Consider the following 23,712-nt stretch of genomic DNA (forward strand, 5'->3'; position numbering starts at 1 on the left):
AGGGACAAGCGATAGAAAATGGATGGATGGATGGATGTTGTGTACAGGAGGAGTAGACGGCACAGACAACAAGGGGGCTTAGTTTAGCTCTATGTATTTATTGTATATATTTACAATATATATAATATCCAAACAGGGCAGCACGGTAGGACAGGGGTTAGTGCGTGTGCTTCACAATACAATGGGTTCAATCCTGGGCTCGGGATCTTTCTGTGTGGAGTTTGCATGTTCTCCCCGTGACTGCGTGGGTTCCCTCCGGGTACTCCGGCTTCATCCCACCTCCAAAAACATGCACCTGGGAATAGGTTGATTGGCAACACTAAATTGGCCCTAGTGTGTGAATGTGAGTCTGATTGTTGTCCGTCTATCTGTGTTGGCCCTGCGATGAGCTGGCGACTTGTCCAGGGTGTACACCGCCTTCCGCCCGAATGCAGCTGAGATAGGCTCCAGCGACCCCGAACGGGACAAGCGGTAGAAAATGGATGGATGGATGGATGGATAATAACCAAACAGTAATATAAATAACTAGAGAATGGAGTGTGACGAATCCAAAGTGTGTGTTTGTGAGAGACTATGTGTGGAGATTAGCTGTTGTGTGTTACCGGGAGTGTTGAGCGAGAGGCGGAAGTTCCGGAGGGGAAGGGCAGGCTCGAATGTCCGTAGTCGTCGGGGGAGGTCCAAGCGGGAGGTCGAGATCCAAGGGGCAGTCAGAGAACCAGAGGGGGAAAACACAGGGGAGACGAGACGCACAGCTCGTCACGTGGAACGAAGGCAGACTGCAGGAAGGACGACAAGGAGGACACGAGACAATCAATACGACAGGGGAGAAAACACAAAGAGAGCAGGATTGCATATCGGCTTACTTTACGGGAAAAGATAATTACGTTCTGGCCCGGAACGCAGGTCTGCACTGGCTTAAGAAGCCAACAACAGGTGCGCTGAGTGCTGATTGATTGCAGCTGCTTGCTGCCGCCGGAGTGACGCGTGTAGGAGATGAACGGCTGTGGTGTCCGCGGCGCTCATTGATGAATGCGCAGCGGCATGCGCTTGCGCCGTGACAGTATATTTGATATTTTGGCCAACTGTAACATTACACGCAATGTACAAACATCATCAACAATGATACTCCATGTAGGGGCCAAACTCATTTTAGCTCAGGGGCCGTATGGAGGTAAATCTGTGCACACGCGGGCCGGACTATTAAAATCATGGCATTAAAACAAAAAAAAATAAAGACAACTTTAGACTGTTTTCTTTGTCTTACTTTGGCCAAAAATAGAACAAACACATTCTGAAAATATTACAATAAAAATTAGAAAAAAATGCCGGCAGCGGTAAAGATGAGATCCATGAAGGAAAGAAGAAAGTGAATGAGTGTTTATAACTGAATAGATTTACATATGCATAAAAATTTGTTTTCTTTTGTATTATTTTTTTTTAAATGAATTAAGTAACGTTTATGACAACCTTTTTCCAGAACACAATATAGAATGTGGGATATAACAGGATCATGCATACGTTTATTTAACGGTTGCAAAAAAGTGGGATACCAAACATTTACCGTTGGACCACATTTTTATGACTTGATGGGGTCCCTGGGACGCATTGGGCTTAAAAAACATGACCAGGGGCCGAAAGCCGACTGCATGCAAAGTAACTATACATATGATTACTTATTATTATGATAATTTAATGGATATATGATTAATAATTATTCTAATTGGTCATTAAGAGTACGTGAAAGTTCGAGTCCTATCTTCTTAAAGTTTTCTAATGAATACAAAAATGATCAAGCAGCTAAAATGTGCCAAACATGGATAAGTGTGGAGAAAGTGTTTTGCATTTTCCCCATCATCCCTTGCAATGGGTGTAAGTGGGTGTAATATTGATTATTTAATTTTTTTATGCTGATTGGACGTTTTTTTATAGCATGTACAAAGTTCAATGAGCAGAATGTGTTATGTATGACCATGTTTGTTAAATTTGTGTGCTGGTTGAATTTTTTTTTTCTGCGCCATGATTAGGGAAGGTTGTTTGGATTGGGTTGTGTAAGTAAATGCTGTGGAAGAATTGACATTGGTGCACAATCAATGGCCACTGACTTGAGTTACTTTCATTGGACAAGTGTGGAGAAAAGTGTTTTGCATTTTTCCCGTCATCTCTTGGAAAGGGAGTGGGTGTAATATTTTTTTTATTTTTTTTTTTTTTATGTTGATTGGACATTTTTTACAATACCCACAAAGTTCAATGAGCAGAATGTGTTACTGTATGTGTGACCATGTTTGTTAAATTTGTGTGCTGGTTTAATTTTTTTTCTGCACCATGATTAGGGAAGGTTGTTTGGATTGGGTTATATACGTAAATGCTGTGGAAGTATTGACATTGGTGTACAATCAATGGCCACTGACTTGAGTTACTTTCATTGGCCACCAAATGGCAGCTATCAGACCCTTGACAATTCTTTTTGTATTGTTTCAATGTATTCGCCAAAATGTCACCGTGGAGTTATTGAGTCTGTTTAGCTGATTGGAGAGCCAACTTCCACAGCTAGTGGGTCCATGACGATGACTTCTGTTTTGTTTGATCAGCCATTTTACTGCCGCATTACAGACACCGTTTGGAAACGATTAATGTATGTAAATTAACATTTACAAAATATTTCTGTGTAAATTTACTCATTTAACAACATATATATCTGCGGCTTGTGGATAACACATGCAGAAATATTTTTTTCTTCAAAAATGTGCGCGCTCTATAGCTCGGAAATACCGATTGCTACAAAAATATTTACAAAAAAGAAAAAGCAGCATCCATGTTAAGGTTTTGCACGGCTCAATCAGCGATTAGCATTCAGGAACACAACGTTTCTTAGCGTTTGTTTACCACCGCTCATTAGGGGTTGGTCTCTAATTATATAGCAACATCATCTCCCTCTCTGTTATTTGTGTGCTGTGTGTGTAGGCCCCACCCCTTTCTGCTCAGTCGCGCCCCACAATTTGTGTCGTGGCTTCGCCTGAAAAGCAGACGAGGGAGAAAAAACGACTTCAAAGCCTGTCGTTCACTTCAAAGAGCCGCATCGTTCGCGAAAGACCCATCACGAGTCTGTTGATACAACCTGCTCATTCAGGACACAAAGGAATACAACAAATACCGTTTTTCTTTTTGTCTCCCCCTCAAACTCCTTTTGTGTTTGATGGGTTTGTGACATACAAGCCGACGCATTCGATTTAAAATGACCTCCTTTTGTCCTCGCCCGACACACACTCACACAGACACACACAATCACATGCACACACACTTAAGCTTGACACCAGCACAGGCAACAAGTGTGTGCTTGCATCTGCATTTCAAATGAAAAGAAGCTTAAATGAAACCGAAAGAAAGGTTTGATTGGCTGCCGGTGTCAACATATCCGATTACCTGAGCGAATACACACTCAATGAGATGCATGCACATGTGCACACACACAAACACACACAAACACACACACACTGGTGCATCTTTCTATGTTTCTCCCCTTGCTACTGTAACTTTTCTCTTTAATTTAGTGAGTGTGTATTGACTTACCCTTTATTTGAGCAGCTATTACCGTGTGTGTGTAAGTGTGTGTGTGTGTGTGTTCTTGTATTTCTACACTTCTTGAGACATCAACAAGGAAAAGTACCGTCCATATGAGGAGCGGTGAACAAGTTAGGACATAAATCATGGTCCCAATACGGAAAACCATTGCATCTAATAGAGAATGTCTCACTTGCACCCCTGGTGGTGAAATCTATTAAAATTAGGGTGGTCCCAAAAAGGAGGGATTTTTCAAATTGACTGTGTGTCGGTTTTAAAAGTGCTACCACTCTGGTCAACATATGAAATAACAAGTGTGTGTAAGATATTGAAATGCGCCCACTTTGGCCAAAATGTATTAACAATTTTTTTATATAAATATGTATATAGAGATATACTGTAATAATTTGAAGTAAATAATGAAGATTAAAAAACGATTACAAACAAAAAATTCCCCAAAAAGATTTTTTCTCACAATGTGTCGACTTTTTTCTTATAAAATTGGGAACCATTTCTCATATTCTTTCTGTTTCTGTAATATTGCAATATTTTCTCGTAAAATGATTACTTTTTAATGCAAAACGGTGACATTTGTCATATAAAATTCTGACTTTTATCACAATATTGCCAATTTTTGTTGTTGTTCTTGTAAAAGAGTGACATTTTTTGAGTAAAATGGTGACTTTTGTCATTTTGCTAAGTAAAATTCCGATTATTATTATTATAATATTGCCAACATTTTAAAGTTTTCTTATTAACTTGTGACTTTTGTCGAGTAAATTTACGACTCTTTTCATAAAATTGCCAACATCCTAAGCTTTTCTTGTAAAATTGCGACTGTTATTGAGTAACATTCCAACTTCTATCTGCCATGTCTGTGTAATCATGTTTTGTTTTAGTCATGTTTTGTTTTGTTTAGTTATTGGACTCTTTAGTTTCTGGTTGTTCACTCCCTTGTTTTGTTTCCATAGCAACCCATTAGTTTTCACCTGTCACGTCACGCACCTGTTTCACGTTTTGAGTCACGCACCTGTTTTCGTTAATCATGTCTGTGTTATTTAAGCTTTTCTTTTTCTGTTGGTCAGCCTGGCGACATCCACATTTATGCTCTGCACATTCCTGACACTTGGTTTCATGTCCATCGTTCATGCTGCTCCTTTAGTCCATGCCAAGTAAGTTGTTGTTTATTAATGCCACAGTTAGTGTTTTTTGTTGTTCATAGTTTCTGCCTTTGTGCAAGTTTTGTGTTTATAGCCAAGTTTTGTACCTCCACTGTGAGCGCCTTTTGTTTGCTTCTTTTTTTTGTCCTTTGTTAGTGTAAAAAATAAAATATGTACTCACATTCCCGTCTCGCCCGAGCCAACTTTCCGTTGCCTTCTGGAAAAACTAAACCCAAGGACCAAGTCATGACACTATCATAACATTGCACACATGTTCAGTTTTTCTTGTAACATTTCGACTTGCGTAGAGTAAAATAACGATATTTATTATAATACCGCCCAAACTCTAAGTTTTACTTTTAAAATTGTGACCTTTTTCTTGTGAAATTCCAACTCATTTTTCACAACAAGCTTTTTTTTAATATTTGCATCGTATGTATATATTATTAATGTTGTAAATACAAATCTTTATATATCTAGAAAGGGTGGTCCTAAAGAGGTAGGCATTTTCGGAGGTCTCAAGAAGGTAAGAAAGACAAGTGTGTGTGTGTGTGTGTGTGTATGTGTGTGTGTGTGGTAATGTGTGAGTCAGGCCTCCACATACGTACATACATCCGTAGTCAGGCTATGACGTCAAAAACCTTGTTGAGCAGCATTCCGGTTTTGCCTCATTGCTAAGGTGTCGCCATGCCTTGGAATCTCTGCAAGGGCCTGCTGGTTGGAGCGCGGCGCCACCTGCTGGCGTTGCCCGAGCGAGTCAGAACACGTTTCAGAGGTGCATTGGCGGACGTCAGGTCCTTTTTTTAAACCACAGCGATGTGCGTGACCGTGGATCAGTGATGTGTTCAGGTTTTCACAGTATGTGGGATTTCCCACATACATTTGCTGGTGCACTTGAAGCAACCAGGCAGCGAAAGCAGCAGGTTCTAATCTCTTGTCAGCTCTCAGCAGAGCAGATGTGGGGATTATTTTGTCCGGGAGTCATGTGGCGCTTACGTGCTTGTGTGGGAGCTGGAGAGTGACAATTCAATAAGGGAAATGTTTGTGTGTTGCCTCGGGCGGACATCATGGATCGTTTGGTAGTCGTCACTAAAAATGATATCCAATGATATCGGTCAGTGTGGAGTACACATTGACTGATTATTGGCGCCGATATTTGCCATTTGACATATATCGGTATCAGCCTCTTTTTATCTGTATAGTTCGGGGGTCAGCAACCCTGGAGCATTTTTGGAAAAGGATTCCAAATGGACATTTTTTTTTTGCTTTTAGTATGTCATGTATGAGGACAAACATGACACAAACCTTTACCAAATGTTAGAAAGCCCACTATTTAATATGTTCGTGTTTATGCTTCACTGCTGAGAGTATTTGGTGAACGTTGTTTTGTCCGACTAATTTCGGCGGTTCTTGAACTCACCATAGTGTGGACTGTGGCGCAACAGTTTGTTTACATAAGTTAAAGTTAAAGTACCAATGATTGTCACACACACACTAAGTGTGGCGAAATTATTCTCTGCATTTGACCCATCACCCTTGATCACCCCCTGGGAGATGAGGGGAGCAGTGAGCAGCAGCGGTGGCCGTGCCCAGGAATCATTTTTGGTGATTTAACCCCCAATTCCAACCCTTGATGCTGAGTGCCAAGCAGTGAGGTAATGGGTCCCATTTTTATAGTCTTTGGTATGACTCGCATGTAAAATCTTCCACTCCTCCTTTGGCTCATTTTGTCCACCAAAAGTTTTATACTGTGCGTGAATGCACAAAGGTGAGCTTTGTTGATGTTATTGACTTGTTGGAGTGCTAATCAGGCATATTTAGTCAGTGCATGACTGCAAGCTAATCGATGCTAACCTGCTATTTAGGCTAGCTGTATGTACATATTGTTTCATTATGCCTCGTTTGTAGGTATATTTGAGCTCATTTAATATCCTTTTATCCTCTTTGTATATAATTTAGTTTTCCATGTCTCATGACATATTACGGAGCCCCTAAAGGGACATGGGGAACATTTAACTTTTTTTTTTTTATAATTTTTTTTTTTTTTTTTTTTTTTTTTTTTTAGACATGTATATGAAAGTTTCTCGTGCGCATAAGAAACTTTTATAAAGTTATAAAAAAAAAAAAATTGTCAAATTTAAAACAATTTGACAATTTAAAAAAAACAGAGCCCCTAAAAGGACATGGGGGAATTTTTTTTATTTTATAATTGTATTTTATTTATTTATTTTTTTAGACATGTACCTCGTGCGCAAGAGAAACTATCTTGTGAGCCCGAGAAACTTTTATTGATTGATTTTTATTTTTTTTATTTTTTTTTAGACATGTACCGGTATCTCATGCACACGAGATACATGTCTAAAAAAATAAAAATGTTTACATTTTTTTAATTTTTTTTTAATAACTTTATAAAAAGTTTCTCGTGTGCACGAGATACATGTCTAAAAAATTAAAACAATTAAAATACAATTATATATAAAAAAAAAATTAAAAAAATCCCCCATGTCCTTTTAGGGGCTCCGTAACATATCAATTCATCCACTAATATTAAATTGTACAAAATGAGTAGACGGCGAGATATTGTGATGTGGAGATCTCCCTTACTTTTAAATGCAAATGTGATGCTCATTTGAGCTCAGGGGCCGCATGGAGGAAAATCTGTGCACACGCAGGCCGGACTATTAAAATCATGGCATTAAAACTAAAAAATAAATACAACTTCAGATAGTTTTCTTTGTCAAAAATAGAACAAACACATTCTGAAGATTTTATAATAAAAATATAGAATAAAATACAGGTTTAGATGCATGAAGGAAAGAAGAAAGTGAATGAATGCTTATAACGGAATACATTTGCATAAAAATGTTTTTCCTTTGTATTATTTTTTTAATTAATTAGTTAACGTTTATGACAACTTTTTTCCAAAACACAATATAGAGTGTGAGATATAACAGGATAATGCATACATTTATCATTTGTTTTCAAAACGCTTACAAAAAAGAGGGACCACATTTTTATGACTTGATGGGGTTCCCGGGACCCCATATTGAAAATTCCTAGCGCCAACACTGATGGAGTATTGGTGCGGGCCGGTTCTAATACCAATCAAATATCATCCCGGGGCCTTGACTTTGACACCCCTGTCCTAGACACGCGTAACAAAGGTGTTTGGCGTTAAATTAATCACAACATTGTGTTGCTCGAGGTCCCACCTTTCCTAAAAAAAATAATGTTAAATAAACAACTTTTTTCCTGAAATGTTTAAATAACTTTAACTGCAAATTGATATCGTTGTAGCCCATTGGGTTGAGTTTTTCCTTGCCCTGATGTGGGATCTGAGCCGAGGATGTCGTCGTGGCTTGTGCAGCCCTTTGAGACACTCGTGATTTAGGGCTATATAAATAAACTTTGATTGATTGATTGATCGTCCTTAAATATTGGTTATCGGCCTCCTTGATAATAACGAGATATGGAAAAAAACGTATCTCTTTGAAGTTGTTAGGCAAGACGTGGGTCTTAAACGCTGTTTTCACACACAATTGCATTGTGTTGTGCATTGTCAGACCCCAGAAAGGCAACGTTGGCGGTGCGAGTGAGCGGATGATCAGATGAGTGTCCCTCGTAGATCGCTTTGTTATCAGGAGACTGGCGAGGCGAATGTGCTTTCTAACGCGTGTCCATGAAACGACCCGACATCGGCTGCTGATGATGTCTGAGATGCAGCCTGGTGCTTTTTTCTTCCCGGCCTCAAGCTGGATTTAAAGAAATCTTTTCCATTTTTTTCCAGTCAAACTTTATTATACTGACTTGAGTTCAGTTAATTTTAATATTACAATTTCAGAATGGTTAAAACCATTAAAAATCAGTTCCCAGTGGCTTATTATATTTTTCGAAGTTTTTTTCAAAATTTTACCCATCACGCAATATCCCTAAAAAAAGCTTCAAAGTGCCTGATTTTAACCACCCGTCCATTTTCCTGTGACGTCACATAGTGAAGCCAACACAAACAAACATGGCGTAAAGAACAGCAAGCTATAGCGACATTAGCTCGGATTCAGACTCGGATTTCAGCGGCTTAAGCAATTCAACAGATTACGCATGTATTGAAATGGATGGTTGTAGTGTGGAGGCAGGTAGCGAAAACGAAATTGAAGAAGAAACTGAAGCTATTGAGCCATACCGGTTTGAACCGTATGCAAGCGAAACCGACGAAAACGACACGACAGCCAGCGACACGGGAGAAAGCGAGGACGAATTTGGCGATCGCCTTCTAACCAACGATTGGTATGTGTTTGTTTGGCATTAAAGGAAACTAACAACTATGAACTAGGTTTACAGCATATGAAATACATTTGGCATCAACATGCACTTTGAGAGTGCAGAAAGCCCAATTTTCATCAATTAATACATTCTGTAGACATACCCTCATGTCAGCAGGCATGGGAAGCTAGGGTCGATATTCTTCTCTTGATCATCTTCGGGACGGTGTGAGCCAAGACATCCAGGGGGTTTAGCTCGCTCGTCTGCGGGAATAAACTGCCGCCATTGCTTGCCGTGCTACCGAGGTCCTTTGTCCCTGAATTGCTAGCACACTCTGGCAGATTCAATGGGGGTCTGGCGGCAGATTTCTTTGACTTTATCGTTGGAAATGCATCTGCTTTGAGTGTCGCAGGATATCCACACATTCTTGCCATCTCTGTCGTAGTATAGCTTTCGTCGGTAAAGTGTGCGGAACAAACGTCCGATTTCTTGCCACTTTCGCATCTTTGGGCCACTGGTGCAACTTGAATCCGTCCCTGTTCGTGTTGTTACACCCTCTGACAACACACCGGCGAGGCATGATGTCTCCAAGGTACGGAAAACAGTCGAAAAAAACGGAAAATAACAGAGCTGATTTGACTCGGTGTTTGAGAAAATGGCGGATTGCTTCCTGATGCGACGTCACATTGTGACGTCATCGCTCCGAGAGCGAATATTAGAAAGGCGTTTAATTCGCCAAAATTCACCCATTTAGAGTTCGTAAATCGGTTAAAAAAATATATGGTCTTTTTTCTGCAACATCAAGGTATATATTGACGCTTACATAGGTCTGGTGATAATGTTGCCCTTTAACGTTTTTTTTTGGCACAGACCTACCGAGCACAGATTCACGTAAAAGCCAACAGTGCCATGTTTGGGTACATGGGTTGCGCCCGGTTGTTGCCGACTCAGTCAGCTCTTCGCACTTGGGCAGTCACTCCAGCAGCACTGAGAGCGGACTCCGATAAACTACCTCGAGGTGATGTTGCCATTTTCAATGCAAACAAAGTAACTGACTCAAAAAAATGCTCTGACGTAAATAAAGTAAGACATGTGCTAGCATGATGCTAATATGCATTTGCTTGGCTGTTGACATGCTACAGATTAGCATTAGCAATTTTACATTATAATGTCAACCCCTCCAAATTTGTTAATGAAAACGACAACTAAGATGCACGTTACAATCAAACATCTGATGCGTTTTAAGTGTGATACTTACAGTTTTAACACCTTTTTGGGCGCACCAAAAAGCATACTACAAACCATACCAGGGGTCCCCAAACTACGGCCAACGGGACGCCCAAAGTAAAACAAATAAAAAAAATAATTAAACATATTTATTAGGGACCGCAATGTCCCTTTGGGACAGAGGACCCTATTGTAATTGTAAGGTTTTATTATTATTATTCCGCCGCCTCTTTGAGCTGTAATTTGACCCCCTTAACATGCTTCAAAACTCACCATATTTGACACACATCAGGACTGGCGAAAATTGCCATCTAATAAAAAAAACAAACCCCAAAACTCAAAATTGCGCTCTCGCGCCCCCTAGGAAAAAACACAGACAAAACTACTTGTAACGTCCGGTAGAAATGTCGTAGAGACATGAAACAAAACCTTTATGTAGGTCTGATTTAGACCTAGATTTCATACATTGACATCCTTCAGCAAAAATCAACAGAAATTTGGCAATTCCCACTTCAAAACAAAAGTTTAGAAAAAACAGTCACTTTTGCCTCTTTGAGCTGTAAATTGACATGCTTCAAAACTCACCAAACTGGACACACACATCAGGACTGGCAAAAATTGCGATCTAATAAAAAACCCGACCCCAAAACTCAAAATTGCATTCTAGCGCCCCCTAGGAAGAAAACACAGACACAACTGCTCCTAGGAAGAAAACTCCGACAAAACTGCGTGTAACTTCCAGTACGAATGTTGTAGAGACATGAAACAAAAATTTCTATGTAGGTCTCACTTAGACCTACATATCATTCATTGACAACCCCCAGCAAAAATCAACAGGAAGTGTGTAATTCCCCCTTCAAAACAAAAGTTTTGTAAAAACCGGTCACCTTTTTTCAAACATTATCTCCTCTGAGCGCGTTTGTCGTGTCGGCTTCAAACTAGCAGAGGAGAGAGATTGAACCCTTCTGATTAAAAGTTGACCAAAAACTTTTAATTACTGCTCCGGTTTGGATTTTATGTGCCGTCAAAGTCGGTCCCGTCCATCGCTGCTTGCAGCTTTAATTTGTGTTTGACTTTTTTAAATGTTTGGATATATTTAGTGTTTGGTTAAAAAAAAAAAAAAAAATACGGGGGAAATACTACAGTCTGTGTGTGTGTATGTATGTATGTATATATTTATATATGTATATGTGTGTATATATATTTATGTATGTATATGGGTGTGGGTGAGTGAGCCATCACTCCAAATTACTTTGTTCCAGAAGTTTTGAGGCTTGTCTCTGTGCTGTTTGGCGTAATGTGAGCGGGATTCTTTGTGACATTTGCGCAGAAATGGCTTTCTTCTGGCGACTCGACCATGCAGCCCATTTTTCTTCAAGTGCCTCCTTATTGTGCATCTTGAAACAGCCACACCACAATTTTTCAGATAGTCTTGTATTTCAGCTGAAGTTATTTGTGGATTTTTCTTTGCATCTCAAACAATTTTCCTGGCAGTTGTGGCTGAAATCTTTGCTGGTCTACCTGAATCCCTCATTTTCTACTTCTTAATCAGCGTTTGAACACTGCTGATTGGCATTCTCATTTCCTTGGATATCTTTTCATGCCCTTTTCCTGTTATATGCAGTTCAATTACATTTTCTCGCAGATCCTTTGACAATTATTTTGCCTTCCCCATGACTCAGAATCCAGAAACATCTGTGCAGCACTGGAGGAAAGATGCTCAAAAGCTCCGAAACTCACTGACCTTTTATACACACATTAATTACAAACAAACATGTCACAGGTGAGGATTGGAACCTTGATTAGCCATTCAAACCTCTTTGTGTCAACTTTTGTGCATGTTATCGGATCAAAGTCACTGGGGTATGTAAACTTTTGATCAGGGTCATTTGGGTACTTTCTTGTGTCATTTTGATTTAAAAAGAGTAAACACAGTTGTTTGTCAATAAATAGCTTCACACAACCATTAAGCATGAGTGGAAGAAAGGTTTTTGTGTTATCATTCATATTCTCTGAAGAATGGCCAAGAATTATATATATATATATATATATATATATATATATGTGTGTGTGTGTGTGTGTATATATATATACACACACATATATGTATATATATATCTATATATATATATATATATATATATATATATATATATATATATATATATATATATATGTGTGTGTATATATATACACACACATATATGTATATATATATATATATATAGATATATAGATATATATATATATATATATATGTATGTACACACACATATATATGTATATACAAACCCCGTTTCCATATGAGTTGGGAAATTGTGTTAGATGTAAATATAAACGGAATACAATGATTTGCAAATCATTTTCAACCCATATTCAGTTGAATATGCTACAAAGACAACATTTGATGTTCAAACTGATAAACTTTTTTTTGTGTGCAAATAATCATTAACTTTAGAATTTGATGCCAGCAACACGTGACAAAGAAATTGGGAAAAGTGGCAATAAATACTAATAAAGTTGAGGAATGCTCATCAAACACTTATTTGGAACATCCCACAGGTGTGCAGGCTAATTGGGAACAGGTGGGTGCCATGATTGGGTATGAAAACAGCTTCCCAAAAAATGCTCAGTCTTTCACAAGAAAGGATGGGGCGAGGTACACCCCTTTGTCCACAACTGCGTGAGCAAATTTTCTCAAAGTGCAATTGCAAGAAATTTAGGGATTTCACCATCTACGGTCCATAATATCATCAAAAGGTTCAGAGAATCTGGAGAAATCACTCCACGTAAGCGGCATGGCCGGAAACCAACATTGAATGACCGTGACCTTCGATCCCTCAGACGGCAATGTATCAAAAACCGACATCAATCTCTAAAGGATATCACCACATGGGCTCAGGAACACTTCAGAAAACAACTGTCACTAAATACAGTTCGTCCCTACATCTGTAAGTGCAAGTTAAAGCTCTACTATGCAAAGTGAAAGCCATTTATCAACAACATCCAGAAACTCTGCCGGCTTCTCTGGGCCCGAGATCATCTAAGATGGACTGATGCAAAGTGGAAAAGTGTTCTGTGGTCTGACAAGTCCACATTTCAAATTGTTTTTGGAAATATTGGACATCGTGTCATCCGGACCAAAGGGGAAGCAAACCATCCAGACTGTTATCGACGCAAAGTCCAAAAGCCAGCATTTGTGATGGTATGGGGGGTGCATTAATGCCCAAGGCATGGGTAACTTACACATCTGTGAAGGCATCATTAATGCTGAAAGGTACATACAGGTTTTGGAACAACATATGCTGCCATCTAAGCGCCGTCTTTTTCATGGACGCCCGTGCTTATTTCAGCAAGACAATGCCAAGCCACATTCAGCACGTGTTACAACAGCGTGGCTTCATAAAAAAAGAGTGCGAGTACTTTCCTTGGTCCGCCTGCAGTCCAGACCTGTCTCCCATCGAAAATGTGTGGTGTATTATGAAGCGTAAAATACGACAGCGGAGACCCCGGACTGTTGAGCGACTGAAGCTCTACATAAAACAAGAATGGGAAAGAATTCCACGTTCAAAGCTTCAACAATTAGTTTCCTCAGTTCCCAATCGTTTATTGAGTGTTGTTAAAAGAAAAGGTGATGTAACACAGTGGTGAACATGCCCTTTCCCAACTACGTTGGCATGTGTTGCAGCCATGAAATTCTAAGTTAATTATTATTTGCAAAAAAAAAAAAAAGTTTGAGTTTGAACATCAAATATCTTGTCTTTGTAGTGCATTCAATTGAATATGGGTTGAAAAGGATTTGCAAATCATTGTATTCCGTTTATATTTACATCTAACACAATTTCCCAACTCATGTGGAAACGGGGTTTGTATATATATATATATATATGTATATATATATATATATATATATATATATATATATATATATATATATATATATATATACACTGTATGAGAGAGCGAGAGAGAGAGAGACTCCAGCACCCCGAACGGGACAAGCGGTAAAAAATGGATGGATATATATATATATATAGAAACTAGTGGAAGTAACCAGGCAGATAATTTTACTTGATTAGGCATCCTAAATTAAGATTTCTATATCTTGAAATTAGCAGGACTTTTTTTTATTTAAACATGTATTAGATTTGTGACATGTTCAGTCCAGAAATAGTTAAATGTTATTTTGCAGAGTATAAATCCTCTTGCTTCTGTCAGTATTGATTTCTCTTCATTGCATAAAAGGCTGTCATGCGTCATGTGGGCGGGCAGGAAGCTCTGCATCGTCTTCATCAAACTCTAATATTCATGCCGTTTCTGGCATATTGTTCTATATTTCCTACTTTTCTGCACACGTGATCAATGTTTTAATATCAAGTGTTTTTCCTTCAACAACACTTGTACTGTGTTTCATAAACATCAGCCTCATTGGACTCATCCACTCAGTGTTCATTAACAGGAGTGACTAATGTTGTCTGTGGCCAAACTCCACTCCTACAAGTCACTCCTGGGACTAGGGAGCACACTTCTGTACTCTACCACCTAAAGACCATAGTCCATAACATCTGAGTACTGTACTCAACCACCTAAATACCTTATCCATAACATCTGAGTACTGTACTCAACCACCTAAAGACCATAGTCCATTACATCTGAGTACTGTACTCAACCACCTAAAGACCATAGTCCATAACATCTGAGTACTGTACTCAACCACCTAAATACCATAGTCCATAACATCTGAGTACTGTACTCAACCACTTAAAGACCATAGTCCATAACATCTGAGTACTGTACTCAACCACCTAAAGACCATAGTCCATAACATCTGAATACTGTACTCAACCACCTAAAGACCATAGTACATAACATCTGAGTACTGTACTCAACCACCTAAAGACCATAGTCCATAACATCTGAGTACTGTACTCAACCACCTAAAGACCATAGTCCATAACATTTGAGTACTGTACTCAACCATCTAAAGAGCACAGTCCATTACATCTGAGTACTGTACTCAACCATCTAAAGAGCATAGTCCATTACATCTGAGTACTGTACTCAACCACCTAAAGACCATAGTCCATAACATTTGAGTACTGTACTCAACCATCTAAAGAGCACAGTCCATTACATCTGAGTACTGTACTCAACCACCTAAAGACCATAGTCCATAACATCTGAGTAATGTACTCAACCACATACAGACCATAGTCCATAACATCTGAGTACTCTACTCAACCATCTAAAGAGCATAGTCCATAACATCTGAGTACTGTACTCAACAACCTAAAGACCATAGTCCATAACATCTGAGTACTGTACTCAACCACTTAAAGACCATAGTCCATAACATCTGAGTAATGTACTCAACCACATAAAGACCATAGTCCATACCATCTGGGTACTGTAGTCAACCACTTAAAGACCATAGTCCATAACATCCGAGTACTGTACTCAACCACCTAAAGACCATGGTCCATATCATCTGAGTACTGTACTCAACCACCTAAAGACCATAGTCCATTACATCTGAGTACTGTACTCAACCACCTAAAGACCATAGTCCATAACATCTAAATACTGCACTCAACCACCTAAAGACCATAGTCCATTACATCTGAGTACTGTACTCAACCACCTAAAGACCATAGTCCATAACATCTAAATACTGCACTCAACCACCTAAAGACCATAGTCCATAACATCTGAGTACTGCACTCAACCACCTAAAGACCATAGTCCATAACATCTGAGTACTGCACTCAACCACCTAAAGACCATAGTCCATAACATCTGAGTACTGTACTCAACCACCTAAATACCATAGTCCATAACATCTGAGTACTGTACTCAACCACTTAAAGACCATAGTCCATAACATCTGAGTACTGTACTCAACCACCTAAAGACCATAGTCCATAACATCTGAATACTGTACTCAACCACCTAAAGACCATAGTACATAACATCTGAGTACTGTACTCAACCACCTAAAGACCATAGTCCATACCATCTAAGTACTGTAGTCAACCACTTAAAGACCATAGTCCATAACATCTGAGTACTGTACTCAACAACCTAAAGGCCGTAGTCCATAACATCTGAATACTGTACTCAACCACCTAAAGACCATAGTCCATAACATCTGAGTACTGTACTCAACCACCTAAAGACCATAGTCCATAACAGCTGAGTAATGTACTCAACCACATACAGACCATAGTCCATAACATCTGAGTACTGTACTCAACCACCTAAAGACCATAGTCCATAACATCTGAGTACTGTACTCAACCACCTAAAGACCATAGTCCATAACCTTTGAGTACTGTACTCAACCATCTAAAGAGCACAGTCCATTACATCTGAGTACTGTACTCAACCATCTAAAGAGCATAGTCCATTACATCTGAGTACTGTACTCAACCACCTAAAGACCATAGTCCATAACCTTTGAGTACTGTACTCAACCATCTAAAGAGCACAGTCCATTACATCTGAGTACTGTACTCAAGCATCTAAAGAGCATAGTCCATTACATCTGAGTACTGTACTCAACCACCTAAAGACCATAGTCCATAACATTTGAGTACTGTACTCAACCATCTAAAGAGCATAGTCCATAACATCTGAGTACTGTACTCAACAACCTAAAGACCATAGTCCATAACATCTGAGTACTGTACTCAACAACCTAAAGACCATAGTCCATAACATCTGAGTACTGTACTCAACCACTTAAAGACCATAGTCCATAACATCTGAGTACTGTACTCAACCACCTAAATACCATAGTCCATAACAGCTGAGTACTGTACTCAACCATCTAAAGGCCGTAGTCCATAACATCTGAATACTGTACTCAACCACCTAAAGACCATAGTCCATAACATCTGAGTAATGTACTCAACCACATAAAGACCATAGTCCATACCATCTGAGTACTGTAGTCAACCACTTAAAGACCATAGTCCATAACATCTGAGTACTGTACTCAACCACCTAAAGACCATAGTCCATAACATCTCTGAACATGACTTCAGTCTTTCTCAACCATAGGAGATGATGTTTCTCAGCTGTGGTCCATGTTTGTTGACATTGCTTTCGGTCTCCCCTAGAGGGGGGGGGGGGGGGGGGGTTACCCACATATGCAGTCCTCTCCAAGGTTTCTCATAGTCATTCACATCGACGTCCCACTGGGGTGAGTTTTTCCTTGCCCTTATGTGGGCTTTGTACCGAGGATGTCGTTGTGGCTTGTGCAGCCCTTTGAGACACTTGTGATTTAGGGCTATATAAATAAACATTGATTGATTGATTGACATGCTAACATTTACATGCTAACGTTTTATGCTAGCATTTTGGCTAATTGTGTAGGTTTGAACCTAATAATCATGGATTTTGTTACTTGGTGACATTTTAGGAGAATGCTAGATGTTCCCCTGTTTCCATGATAATGTTAGCATGCTAACATTTTATGCTAGCATTTTAGTTAATATCAGATGTTTTAAAGTTATAATCAAGGATTTTATTATTTGGTGCCATCTTAGAAGTATGTTAGCTGTTCCTCTGTTACCATGAGGATATTAGCATGCTCATGTTTTATGCTAGCATTTTATCTAATTTCGTACATTTTTACCTAAAAATCATGGATTTCGTTAATTGGAGTATGCTAGATGTTCCCCTGTTGCCATGATAATGTTAGCATGCTAACGTTTTATGCTAGTATTTTAGCTAAATTTGTACGTTTTAACCTAATAATCATAGATTTCGTTACTTGGTGCCATCTTAGAAGTATGCTTGCTGTTTCCGTTACCATGATGATGTTAGCATGCTCATGTTTTATGCTGGCATTTTAGCTAATTTGTAAGTTTTAACCTAATAATCAGGGATTTTGTTACTGGGTGCTGTCTTAGAAGTATGCTAGATGTTCTCCTGTTACCATGATAATGTTAGCATGCTAATGTTTTATGCTGGCATTTTAGCTAATTTTGTACATTTTAACCTAATAATCAGGGATTTCGTAATTTGGTGCCGTTTTAGGAGTATGATCGCTTTTTCCGTTACCATGATAATGTTAGCATGCTAAGGTTTTATACTATCGTTTTAGTTAATTTGTACGTTTTAACCTAATAATCAGGGATTTCGTCACTGGGTGCCATCTAAGAAGTATGCTAGCTGTTCCCCAGTTACCATGATAATGTTAACATGCTAACGTTTTATGCTAGCATTTTAGCTAATTTTGTACGTTTTAACCTGATAATCATAGATTTCGTAACTTGGTGCCATCTTAGAAGTATGCTAGCTGTTCCCCTGTTACCATGATAATGTTAACCTGCTAACATGTTATGCTAGCATTTTATCTCGAATTGGACGTTTTAACCTAATAGTCATGGGTTTCGTTATTTGCTGCCATCTTATAATTTAACTAATTTTGTAATTTTAACCAAGTAAACATGAATTTCGGTACTTGCCGCCATCTTAGAAGTACGCTAGGTGTTCTTATGCTAACACCAGCATAAAATGTTGTCATGCTAGCATTTTAGCTCCTTTTATACATTTTAACCTACTAACATCGGATTTGTTTTTTTACTTGGCGCCATGTTAAAACTATGCTAGCTTTACTCCTAATTTTTTTTAACGCTAGTATTTTAGCTAAGTTAATAGATTCTGTATTTTCTAACCTGCTAAAGTATGCCAACTCTTCTTACTATACCAACATTTAGGATTTAAAAAAAACTTATAATACATTAGAGCACAGCTTATGCTTTTTCACCCCCCAAAACATTTTTTTACCTTTAAACTACCGTATTTTTCGGATTATAAGTCAGTTTTTTTCATAGTTTGTACGACCGGGGGTGCAACTTATACTCAGGAGCGACTTATGTGTGAAATTATTAACACATTACCGTAAAATATCAAATAATATTATTTAGCTCATTCATGTAAGAGACTAGACGTATAAGATTTCATGGGATTTAGAGATTAGGAGTGACAGATTGTTTGGTAAACGTATAGCATGTTCTATATGTTATAGTTATTTGAATGACTCTTATCATAATATGTTACGTTAAAGGGGAACATTATCACCAGACCTATGTAAGCGTCAATATACACCTTGATGTTGCAGAAAAAAGACCATATATTTTTTTAACCGATTTCCGAACTCTAAATGGGTGAATTTTGGCGAATTAAACGCCTTTCTAATATTCGCTCTCGGAGCGATGACGTCACAACGTGGCGTCACATCGGGAAGCAATCCGCCATTTTCTCAAACACCGAGTCAAATCAGCTCTGTTATTTTCCGTTTTATCGACTGTTTTCCGTACCTTGGAGACATCATGCCTCGTCGGTGTGTTGTCGGAGGGTGTAACAACACGAACAGGGACGGATTCAAGTTGCACCAGTGGCCCAAAGATGCGAAAGTGGCAAGAAATTGGACGTTTGTTCCGCACACTTTACCGACGAAAGCTATGCTACGACAGAGATGGCAAGAATGTGTGGATATCCTGCGACACTCAAAGCAGATGCATTTCCAACAATAAAGTCAAAGAAATCTGCCGCCAGACCCCCATTGAATCTGCCGGAGTGTGTGAGCAATTCAGGGACAAAGGACCTCGGTAGCACGGCGAGCAATGGCGGCAGTTTGTTCCCGCAGACGAGCGAGCTAAACCCTCTGGATGTCTTGGCTCACATCGTCCCTTATGCCACCGAAGATGATCAAAAGAAGAATATCGACCCTAGCTTCCCTGGCCTGCTGACATCAACTCCAAAACTGGACAGATCAGCTTTCAGGAAAAGAGCGCGGATGAGGGTATGTCTACAGAATATATGAATTGATGAAAATTGGGCTGTCTGCACTCTCAAAGTGCATGTTGTTGCCAAATGTATTTCATATGCTGTAAACCTAGTTCATAGTTGTTAGTTTCCTTTAATGCCAAACAAACACATACCAATCGTTGGTTAGAAGGCGATCGCCGAATTTGTCCTCGCTTTCTCCCGTGTCGCTGGCTGTCGTATCGTTTTCGTCGGTTTCGCTTACATACGGTTCAAACCGATATAGCTCAATAGCTTCAGTTTCTTCTTCAATTTCGTTTTTGCTACCTGCCTCCACACTACAACTATCCGTTTCAATACATGCGTAATCTTTTGAATCGCTTAAGCCGCTGAAATCCGAGTTTGAATCCGAGCTAATGTCGCTATAGCTTGCTGTTCTTTCCGCCATGTTTGTTTGTGTTGGCTTCACTATGTGACGTCACCGGAAAATGGACGGGTGTTTATAACGATAGTTAAAATCAGGCACTTTGAAGCTTTTTTTAGGGATATTGCGTGATGGGTAAAATTTTGAAAAAAACTTTGAAAAATATAATAAGCCACTGGGAACTGATTTTTAATGGTTTTAACCAGTCTGAAATTGTGATAATGTTCCCCTTTAACATACCAGGCACGTTCTCAGTTGGTTATTTATGCCTCATATAACGTACACTTATTCAGCCTGTTGTTCACTATTCTTTATTTATTTTAAATTGCCTTTCAAATGTCTATTCTTGGTGTTGGGTTTTATCAAATACATTTCCCCCAAAAATGCGACTTATACTCCAGTGCGATTTATATATGTTTTTTTCCTTCTTTATTATGCATTTTCGGCCGGTGCGACTTATACTCCGGAGCGACTTATACTCCGAAAAATACAGTATTTCACATTCAAACCATTTCTATTCAAACCATTAATATTTCTATTTAGCGTCAGCTCATCAACATTCAAACTATTTTTACATTTATTCCATCGGCATTGGAGCATCCGCAGGCATTTGTTTTTTACAATAATTGCTTCATCTAATTCAGGGGTCGGCAACCCACGGCTCTAGAGCCGCATGCGGCTCTTTAGCGCCGCCCTAGTGGCTCTCTGGTGCTTTTTCGAAAATGTATGAAAAATGGAAAAAGATGAGGGGAAAAATATATATTTTTTGTTTTAATATGGTTTCTGTAGGAGGACAAACATGACACAAACCCCCCTAATTGTTATAAATCACACTGTTTATATTAAATATGCTTCACTGATTCGAGTATTTGGCGGGCGCCGTTTTGTCCTACTAATTTTGGCGGTCCTTGAACTCACCATAGTTTGTTTACATGTATAACCTTCTCCGACTTTCTAGGACGTGTTTTATGCCACATCTTTTTCTGTCTCATTTTGTCCACCAAGCTTTTAACGTTGTGCATGAACCCACAAAGGTGAGTTTTGTTGATGTTATTGACTTGTGTGGAGTGCTAATCAGGCATATTTGGTCACTGCATGACTGCAAGCTAATCGATGCTAACATGCTATTGAGGCTAGCTATATGTACATATTGCATCATTATGCCTCATTTGTAGGTATATTTGAGCTCATTTAGTTTCCTTTAAGTCATCTTAATTCAATTTATATCTCATGACACACTATCTGTATGTAATATGGCTTTTAATTTTTTGCGGCTCCAGACAGATGTGTTTTTGTATTTTTGGTCCAATATGGCTCTTTCAACATTTTGGGTTGCCGACACCTGATCTAGTTATTGAACATGATTAAAATCATTATGTTAATATTTGAGTGGGCCCAGGGCCCCGCTGTTGTGGAAAATTGGGCCCCGGGGTCAAAAAGGTGAAGAACCCCTGCTGCAAAAGACCACTCCAGACCTCTCAAGGTAAGGCTGGATGACAACAGGCGAGGTGTGACACGCATAAGTCGGAGACGCGGCGCAGGAAATCGTGCAGTGAGTTGACAGCTTCAATCGATGGCCCATTTGGAGGCTGGAGCATCCACATGAAGCAAAGCGCAGCATTATTTCCCGTCACGTGCGCGCACCAGTTTCAGTTCCTGCTTTTCATCTAAATTGTGCAGCGTGGGATTTTCCACCATGAAAAAGTTGTTTTACTTTCTGCAAACATCCTCCGTGCGGCGGCTGCAGAAAAAAGCGAGCCTAATGTGCGTTATTGCGCATGCCTCATTCAATTTCAGGGGTGGCCTGCTCGGTGGCGGATCATAACGAGCGCTCGGCAGCCGTTATGGCAAATTAGCACCCACTTGTGCGTCGCACACATTCGACACCATTGAATGACCACCTGCTGTGTTTGCTGGTGCACTGGTGGAGAGGAAGGTTGCGCAATCAGTTGCGCGTGCTCTCACTATACCAGGGGTCGGCAAGCCAAAACGTTGAAAGAGCCATATTGGACCAAAAATAAAAAAAAAAAAATCTGTCTGGAACCGCAAAAAATGAAAAGCTTCAATTATAAGTCTTATAATGAAGACAACACATGATAGAAGTGTCTATTAGTGTTGTCCCGATACCAATATGTTGGTACTGGTACCAAAATGTATCTGTTTAGTGCCTTGAACCGGATGTACACGTGCCGTTCTGTCTACTAGTCATCCAAAGCGTTTCTTCTTGTATAGATTCTTCGTTTTTCACTCCGAGCAACGTTTGTCAGTTTTACAATATGACTAAAACAATTCATTCTAACTAAACCGTCACATGTTTGATTGTAGTGTTTTCATGCATAGTGTACTATTTATGTTATCGTAATGTAATCAAGCCAACATTTGCAAATAGGCTAACACATGTTCAAGTTATTTTCATTCTTTTTGTATTGTTTCAGTTTCACAAATTCCTCAGTAAATCCACCAAAACATCACCGTGGAGTGATGGATTGGAGAGCGAGCTTACGCAGCTAGTGGGTCTATGACGATGACTTCTGTTTTGTTTGTTCATTCATTTTACTGCCGTGTCACAGACACCGTTTGGAAACAATTAAGGCATGTAAATAAACATTTACAGAATATTTCTGCGTTAATAACTCATTTCAAAATGTGTATATGCACCTTGGTTATTGTGTAAGTTTGTTGAAATATTTTGACTAGGAATAAGAAATACAAACTTGGTGAGATTCTGAGTTTTTCTGTTATGTTTGCAGAGGGAGATGACGGCTCAGACACCAGGGGGCAGTAATGTTCAATAATTTATTATATATATAGTCAATATATATATATATATATATATATATATATATATATATATATATATATATATATATATATATATAATAAACAATACTAACTAATAAACTACACTAAGGAAATGGAGAGTGTCAAAACCCAAGAGTGTGTGTGCGTGTGAGGCAATGTGTGTAGTTAGCTGAGGTGTGTTACCAAGTGTTTAGAGCGAAGGAACGAGGCAGTCCGTGGGGCAGGTAGGCGGTCCAGGGCAGGAGAGGAGTGACAAGATCCGTGTCTGGGTGAGGGTCAAGGATCGAGGAAGGCAGTCCAAAGTCCACAGGGGAAAACAACGGAAGACTAGGGAAGGAACTACGGGAGAACAAACAAGAATGTCAGACACAGAGGGAAAACGCAGAGAGAGAGAGAGCGCATAAAGCTTGTGTCGGCTTACGGTACACCATTGAGAAACTAAGTTCCCGCCAGGATCCTTGGGTCCACTGGTCCTTTATTCAGCTCCTTCTCATCAGGTCCAGG

The 23,712-nt window shown here is 39.2% G+C and overlaps 1 protein-coding gene across 4 annotated transcripts in view; it reads left to right on the forward strand.

Annotated features, from left to right (window-relative positions):
- pde2a (phosphodiesterase 2A) overlaps nt 1-23,712 on the forward strand; it is a 509,748-nt gene that overhangs the window by 179,614 nt on the left and 306,422 nt on the right. The gene's annotated exons all lie outside the window — the stretch shown is intronic.

The sequence above is a fragment of the Nerophis lumbriciformis genome, linkage group LG30 (genome assembly GCF_033978685.3).
Source record: "Nerophis lumbriciformis linkage group LG30, RoL_Nlum_v2.1, whole genome shotgun sequence".
NCBI lineage: Eukaryota > Metazoa > Chordata > Actinopteri > Syngnathiformes > Syngnathidae > Nerophis > Nerophis lumbriciformis.